We start from the raw sequence: 9,149 nt of genomic DNA on the forward strand, positions 1-9,149 counted from the left end.
TATATATATATATATATATGTGTGTGTGTGTGTGTGTGTGTGTGTGGGTGTGTGTGTGTGTGTGAGTATATATATATATATATCTTTCAAGGTTTTTAACTTTTAAATTTGTATATTTAAAAGAGACAGAAACTTCACTCGATATATCCAAGATCGATTTATTCACCACTCTATGTCAACATTTCTGTGCAAAACTTATCCAGTGACTGGTCCATTGGATTTCGACATCTGGTACTTCTTCAGGAATGGTTACCATCGGAACAAAACACGAAAAAACACATACATAACGATCATATTAAATTATTAAATTAGTAAATTATTAAAATCCCGTTACAGTTCATCTTTCTGTTATTATAGGGGAGGTAACTCCTTAATTTTCTATTTTTATTGCTCTCCTGTGAATTTCCACTAGATTAATCTATTTAATTGAATTTATTTGTTTATTTCGTTGTACTATACTATATTACCTGTTCCTTTACCCGTATACATATACATATATACATACATTTTACCCGTATACTTATCCATATATACATACATACACATACATACACACACATATATATATATATATATATATATATATATATATATATATATATATATATATATATATATATATATACATATATATATATAAATACATACACATATACATACAAATACATACACACATACATATACATATATATATACATGTACATATACACATCTATACATATATATATACACATACACTCACACACCCATACATATACGTACTTACACACATATATATATGCATATCTTTATCTCCGTTCACACATACATATATACACACACACACTTATATGCACTCATCCATATATGCATAATTACACATACACAAACATACATGAGACATCATGTTGTACTTCCTCACATCTTAAGATCATTTATACCAACGAAACGTACTTCTTATGATATGCGCACATTTCAGAGCATTATTCTTTACTTTATTGATCAATTTATCCTTAGAGAAGAGTATGTAGTATAGTTCTACCGTACAGAGCGAACAATACTTTCTTCCTCTCTCATATGGCATTGATCTAGCTATTATAGACCATTCTAATGAATACTGTTTATTATTTTCCTTAAGATCCCAGATGTATTTGCTAAGACTAGTGCTAGCCATTTTCTTCCTATCTCTAAAGCACGAGAAATGGTTAGAAATTCTACGGCACACCTGTCCTGAAGTGCACCCCAAGTATGTCATGGTACCTGTTTGAGTCTTTACTTTGCATTGATATATTATATTTTTGACTTTCGCATTAGGTCCTTCAAATTTTATTCTCCTAGGGTTTACCTCCTTTACTGTGATTATGTTCTTACTCCTACAGTCCTTACTCCTATTATTAATAAATGAACCTCCATCATCATTATTATTATTATTATTATTATTATTATTACCATCATTGTTATCATTCTCATTCTTCTTCTTCTTCTTCTTCTTCTTCTTCTTCTTCTTCTTCTTCTTCTTCTTCTTCTTCTTCTTCTTCTTCTTCTTCTTCTTCTTCTTCTTATTATTATTATTATTATTATTATTATTATTATTATTACTGCTATTTATAGTATTGTTCAAACTCTCATTCCTACCTGTTTCTCTAGACTTAAGTATTTTAAGGTTATGTGCTGCTATTATCTGTGCTATGTTCCTAGTATTTGAAAATCCAAATCTAATTATGTGTGTTTATAATCTTACCATAGTGTGAGCTCCTTGGGAAGTGTCTACCTATCACTTCTCTAAAGTTAGCTATCAGATTACTCTTGATATTTCTCCCGGACACAATATAGCATCATGAAGGAAATATTCTATCGTCACTAATTGTGACTGAAGGTGCCGAAGCGCCTATAGTGCAAGAGATAAGAGTTCAAAACTCATAATGTTGTAAGTGGCGTATAATACATATACATTGACAGGGGAGATAACTGCAACGTGAGCGTCTCTAATATCACTAGGCTAGTTTCACCTATCAGTCGTAGGCTCTTTGGTAGGGATTACTCAAATGCTCGATGGTTTGGCTAAATCCGACTTTCAGTATATTTATTTTTATTCTAAATATTTATGGCTGGTTTAACGAAATGGTAATGTGTGTAGTAAAAACTTATATAAACAGCTAGGCGCAATATCACATCATAAAAGGAATGTTTTATCGTTACTAACTGTGACTGAGTGTGCCATTGCAAACGAACGTAAGGTTTCAGAATGTACCATAAGAACAATTGTGTATGAAGACATTCAGTAGAAGTTGTATGTGATGCGGTGGAGTCAGTTTGTCAGATGTGACAAGAGAGAATCGTTCGATTCCTGCATAGCGCTTGCTAAACAATTTAAAACAATAAGAGACTGGACTGCTTTGTTTTATCTTCAGTTAGAATAACTTCGATCAGGGCCCAAAGGGAAACCGGAGGAAAAACAGATGTCTATGCGGAGAACTGAATGATGTTCCAACATTCATGCTAACAAAGTTCCGAACAACTGTGACAATACTGGGAGTCGTCAGCAACGAGGAAGCTGTCATGCTAACTTACAATTTTCACTGGGCTTAATAGTAAATTCTGCTGTCTGTATACGTAAATATGTATGGTTAGTGCATATACATATATGCACTACACACACACACACACACATTTACCCCACACAAGCAGGAGAATAACTTGTTCATATTCTTTCACCATGTATAATTTTTCCAATCTCCTGTTTTGATATTATTTTCAACTCTTATGTTAACTCACAAAAACACATTTTCATACTGATTTGGAATACAGCAATAAACAAATGTGCTTCAAGAGGGCACAGCTTAGATTTTAATCCTCTTTATCTATCTATCTATCTATCTATCTATCTATCTATCTATCTATCTATCTATCTATCTATCTATCTATTTATCTATCTATCTATCTATCTATCTATCTATCTATCCATCCATCCATCTCTCTCTCCCTCTCTCCCTCCCCTACTCTCTCTCCTCTCTCTCTCTATATATATATATAAATATATATATGTATATATATATATACATATATATATATATATATACATACATTCATATATATATATATATATATACCTGCATACACACACGCACACACGCACATACACTCACACACATATCATGTTGTAAGGATTCAAGACGTTGAATAGCACTTGAACAGCCACAGGGAATAAAGATAACGCTATAATAAAAAAAAAACATAACACTTGTTAAATACTGACACCCAAGGTTTCTGGTCGAAACATTAAGTTTGCCTTTACTTTTCAAGCTGAGAACAAGACCGTTGGTCAATTGTTTTAGTAGGTAGAGAGATAAATTAATGTTTCGACCAAGAAACCCGAGATGGCTCTATTTAACAATATTTGTGGTTTTTATCAAAACACTATGCATGAATGTCATTATTCAGTTTGATTTCAAGTTTTCTTTCCAATAGAGACCAAGGACCGGTTTCTAACCTGGATCCAATAGAAACCAATGACCGGTTTCTAACCTGGATCCAATAGAAACCAATGACCGGTTTCTAACCTGGATCCAATAGAAACCAATGACCGGTTTCTAACCTGGATCCAAGGCTATTTCATTGGAATTTCAACATCAACAGCAGCATTTTTTTTTTATGTATGTATGCGTGCAGATATGTATGTTTTGTTTTATGTATATCTTCTCATTATATACTTGCTAATATATACATGCTAATATATACCTAAATGATAAACGTCTGGAAAATTTTACAGAATTTTACAGTTTTATTGACGGCTTAGATCTGTAGCCTTCGAATCAGCATTCTCTTTTTTGGTTTCGAGAAGCCTAGTTTCTCAATATTTGTATTTAGTCAGTGCGTTACATATCCCAGTAGACCAATAATTATAGGTATAAACCTTAACTTGTAATCTACATAGAGTAACTGCAGTTTTCTCAAAAGATTAGCGTAGGTATTCTCTTTGACACTGATCTTCAGCTTCATGTTAACATCTGCTTAGCAGCTGATTACCCCAACTGTACACAATTTCTTTTCCCAAATCATTATATCAAGTCTATTGTGTTTATATTTTATTGTGATTTTCATTGGGGCAGTGAAGCAGTGAGTAATTTTGTTATTTCTGTTTCCTTGTGAACCAGTGAGATATCCTGCAGACTTTCTTAACATGAATGACAAGGGGTTTATAGACAATATAAACAACATCACTGTGAGATTGTTCCCTTGAAATATGCTTCTGCGATATTGTATTCTATCAGTGATAATACAGTTACACCTTGTGTTTAATTTCAAGATGGTGGCCCACGATGAAGTCAGTGCAGATATGCTCACAGGAAATTTAACAAGTTGAAGGGCTTCTAGCTTCCACAAGTGGGGAACAGAGTTAAATGCTTTCTTGTAGTCTAGCCACATTTAAACTAGGTTCCTTTCATGCTCAGCAACTCTAACATTACAGTTTTGTTGATTAACAATTGCTCGGCACATCCCCAGACTCCTCCTTCCCAGCTGCTTGTTCTGCTGTGATGATGTTATTACTTTCGCAATGGCCTTAGAGGAAGAGATTTAACCATGCTGCATAAATCTTATACATTAAGTTCTGGCATACAACTGGCGGGCAATTTTTTGCCATACAGTTCTGCATTTGTCGATCAGTTTTGTTTCTATGTGGTATGCTACCTTTTTCATTGAAAACTTGCTGGTACAGGTTGATAAGATATGGTCGGTAGAATGTTAGCTTATTGTACCGATATCCAATAATCAAGTCTCTTCCATGTGCTTTTCGATCCTGAAGTTTCTGGATCTCAGTTACAAAGGTATTACCATCAATGCTATATGCCTTTGGTGTAATGCAGGGACAATATTTTCTTCGAATTTCTTCCAACCGCAGAGCATTTTGGTTAAACTCCATCTCTCCATTCCAAATTTTCCTCCGTGAAGGCGCTACTCCTCTCTTGTGTCTGAATACTGCTGTCTGATTCCTGTTAAATGTGTGCTTATTATTTTTCTCCGGTTATTCTCTTCTGATGTTGGAGTCTCTCACTGACAGCTTTTAGCTCCTACCTGAGGATGATCAGTTTGCAAGTCAGTTCCTCTTGTAAATATCTCCAAATATCATTTCTCTCTCTTTCTTCATTTTTTGTTGGTGAGACGTATAGTGATTTGCTTGTTTGCACGTAATAAGCATCATCACATAGCTGATGGTCTTCCGTAAACAAATCAGTTATCGTTTTCTCTACCTTCAAAACCTATGATGGTACTTTGTTGTTTAAATTTTGTTCACTTTTTGAATGTCGTTCATGCACTGCTTTGCAGTAGTAGACAGGGCATACAGACAGGCGTTCATCTGCCAGAATGAGGGTTCATTACGCTGCTGTAAATACTCCTCTCTAATTTCGTTAATAGCTCTAAATACCGTATCTGATGCTTTTTTTTTTTTTTACTTACCACTGCGTTTCACCAATATATAATCCTGACTACTACTAGTGTTATTTAACATAGTCGTAGAAGGGGTATAGTGGTCAGTTACAGTATAGGATCTGTTAGCATGTCTCTAACTACGAAACCACGTCATGTTCTCACATCATACCCGTTTTCGTTTATAGTATTGGGAAGAATGTTAATTTCAGATTTTTGTTTTCAAAATAAAGTTACAGTCACTAACCTTATTCCCATTTTCCCACAAATGTTGGTTTTGGCATAATTGCTTCGCAGTAAAATGATTTAATTCTGAATGCAGATCGACCCAACACGATTTCAATCGATTCATATAGCCAGCAGCGGGGTTTTGTTTCGCTCTTTTGAGCAGTTAAATAAATCAGTTTTCAATTCTTAAATCCAAGAAAAATGTATGTATGTATGTATGCAATTCCAATTGTAAGCAACCCGTCGTTTATCCTTCTATTTGTTATTGGACAGAGATTTGTGTCATATACTTAGCAAGTCGAGCGTTACCATATCAGGGCCCTTTCCTTGGTTTGTTATGTGAACAAATGCATTTGTGCACCAAACTCTATGTAGCATAAAAGGGAATCAAGCGTTTTGTAGAATATCATTTGGAGAATCCATAACTGTTTGTCAGCCACGAAACTATAAATTAAATATCTGATCTAATCTACGTAATTGTTACCCTTTATACATAGCGATCGGCAAAAACAAATCCAATTTCACCTGGCCTAAGAGGTTAAGAATCGAGCGCCGTTCATATTCAAACTGCCGACAATTTGGTTGGTAGCTGGCTTGTACATAGTATACTGTAATACAATGTAAAGAATAATGGTTTCGAATTTAGGTACAAAACAAGCTCTTTTTTTTCGGTGTGGTGAATATGATTAAATCAACTCCAGTGTCCTATCCAACTGGTACTTATTTTATGGAACTTTACAGGTAAAGTCGGCCTCGGTGGAATTTGAACTCATGACATAGAGGTGGACGAAATACCGCAAAGCATTTTGCCCTGCGCTCTAACGATTCTGTCGGATCGACGCTTTTATAACGTGATACATAATAAGGATCCATACTGACGAATACATGCAAACATAGAAAATATTTATTTGGCATAGGGACACCTGCATGCGTGCGCGCGCGCGCACACACACACACACACACACACACACACACTCACACACGCACGCAGGCATACTCTCATGTAAACGCACGTGTACTCACAGATACACACGTAAGCACATACACGCACACACACACACGCACACGCACACACACACACACAAACACACACACACACACACACACACACACGCATACGCTCATGTACACACAGGTGTACACAAAAATACATTCATACACATGCTTGCGCGCGCCCTTACGCACAAGCCTGCGTTTGTATATGTGTGATCACAGTATGCATGAATTTGCTAAGAGTGTATATAAATAAATACGATCGGATTAGGGGCAACAAAAACGGTTATCTCTACTGAAAGCCCTCACATCATACGCAAACCTTTCTACCTCAGCGAAATATGTTCAAGGATGTGTTACTGCTTGACATATGTACGCATCTGTAGGCAAACATAACTATATAAGTAAGTACCATCTCGGAAGGGGCGATCGTGTGCGTGTGTGTGTGTGTGTGTGTGTGTGTGTGTGTGTGTGTGACACGCACGCGTCTCTGCGCGCGCGCGTATGTTCATGTGAGTGGTCATGTTGTCAAACGAGAGTCAACGAAATGAGCGATATAAGTGAGATTTGGCTGCTATTTCTAGTCAGTCGGAGGACCACCTAAGCGGAATGACTCTGGATCGACGGGCTTTAGGATCTTTTTTGCATCTATGTATAATCTGCGTGTTTGTGTGTGCGTGTGTACCAGTTCATGTATATGTGATAAAAGTGTGTGTGGATGCATGCGCGCGCGTGTATTTGTGCAATTGATTTATTTGTGCGTGTATCTCGTATAATCACTTTCTTATCGCTTCAGTATTATGAATACATGAATATATTAATCTCATGTGTAAACAAGGAAGTGAATTTATGCGTAAAGCTGTGTGAGTGTATGCGTCCAAGCACCAGTGCGTGAATTGTAAACCAGCCAAAAGATGTTCAGAAGCAACAAATGTGTGCACTTGACAGAAAATGCAACGAGTAGGAGGCAAAGTGTGAAACAACAGAAGGAGGTTGGTCAGTTGGAAGAGAGGTAGAAATAGAATGTGAGTATCAACGGACACTGATCGACTAAAGAAAGTAAGAGAAAATAGTTTAAATTTAATAAGAAAGTGGGGAGGCTAAAAGTCGAAATTTTCCGTTTGGAAAGATGTTTAATAGGAAGACGAGGATAAAGAAAGTTCCTGGTTGAAAGAAAATAAAGGAAATCAATAAATAAGGTTTAAAAATGTATAAGAGAAATTGAAAAATAGTATATAAAGAGACAGGGACAATGAAGTTGATAAACCTTGAAGACGTTTGAAGATGAATAAAAAAAGAGCAAGTATGAACATGGATGTGGTTTTGAGACAAAAACATCCAGTATTTTGTTAATACATTCTATTGAATTTTTTTTTTGTTTATAGTTTCAGCTTAGAGCTGCGGCCATGCTGATGCACCTCCGTTTTTAGTACAGCTGGGTTCGCCACCATCCCCTGCCAGAGCCAGAGCCTCGTGGAGCTTTTAGGTGCTTTCGCTCAATAAACACTCACAACGCCCGGTCTGGGAATCGAAACCGCGATCCTATGACTGCGAGTCCGCTGCCCTAACCACTGGGCCATTGCGCCTCCACATGTTTAAAGCTTAATGATTTCGTTCACATCCAACTGAAGAAATCTCAATAGAGATCCAGCCATCACCTTCTCGTGTTCTATATAATCCAGTCGCTTTCAGCTGGGGTTCATATGAAATATCTTTGGTGTCCCCGTAAGCAAAATAGTAAATTAGAAATCTACAATAGTATATTAAGGGTCCTTGAAAAAAAAAATTCGATTTTGATGTATTTATTGCGACAACTAGATTTCTGTCTCTAACGTTTTACATACTTCAATCGTCACAAGTTAATGTGTGGAAAACAAAATAGGCATTTTGAAAGAAGTATCCATAAAACTAGTCTTTAATCATCGAATGGCTACGAGGGTCCACCAGAATAAAATAATAACGAAAGGGGTCTATAGATAAATAATGGTTGAGAAAAAATTATTTAGATACAGAGTAAGGAAGATTACAATGTTCATTTCCCCACCCATCCCAAAATTAAGTCACGTGAATGTGATTTTAGGGAAGTTGTAATAATATTGCTAATGAAATATTGATCCTGTGGATGTCCATTTGTTTGGACTCTTTATTATGTTGTCCCTCTGCTATCCACAGTAAATTCTGGCTTAGTCGTATATTTATTTATTTATTTTGTGTCTTTCCGTTATGAATGAAGTAGTAGGTATGTATTGCTGTAGCTTCAATAGACCCATATTTCTCTAAGTAGGTTCTGAGGAACTCGAAATTCAGACAAAAATTTAGGGATTTGATGTATTAAAGATTTATTTATGAAAATATTAAAGCTGTACTCACCATTAAAAAAAAATGTTTCATTTTATTATTTTTTTTTTAGTAATAATTTTTCTCATTTTGAAATAATTTTTCTTTCATTCACAGCCTTATTAGCATTAAAATCAATATATTACAATAAAAGGAGGCGGTACTTCACCGCAAAATGTAGGCAA

This window comes from Octopus bimaculoides, chromosome 13 (genome assembly GCF_046866305.1).
Source record: "Octopus bimaculoides isolate indiv1 chromosome 13, ASM4686630v1, whole genome shotgun sequence".
Classification (NCBI taxonomy): Eukaryota; Metazoa; Mollusca; class Cephalopoda; order Octopoda; family Octopodidae; genus Octopus; species Octopus bimaculoides.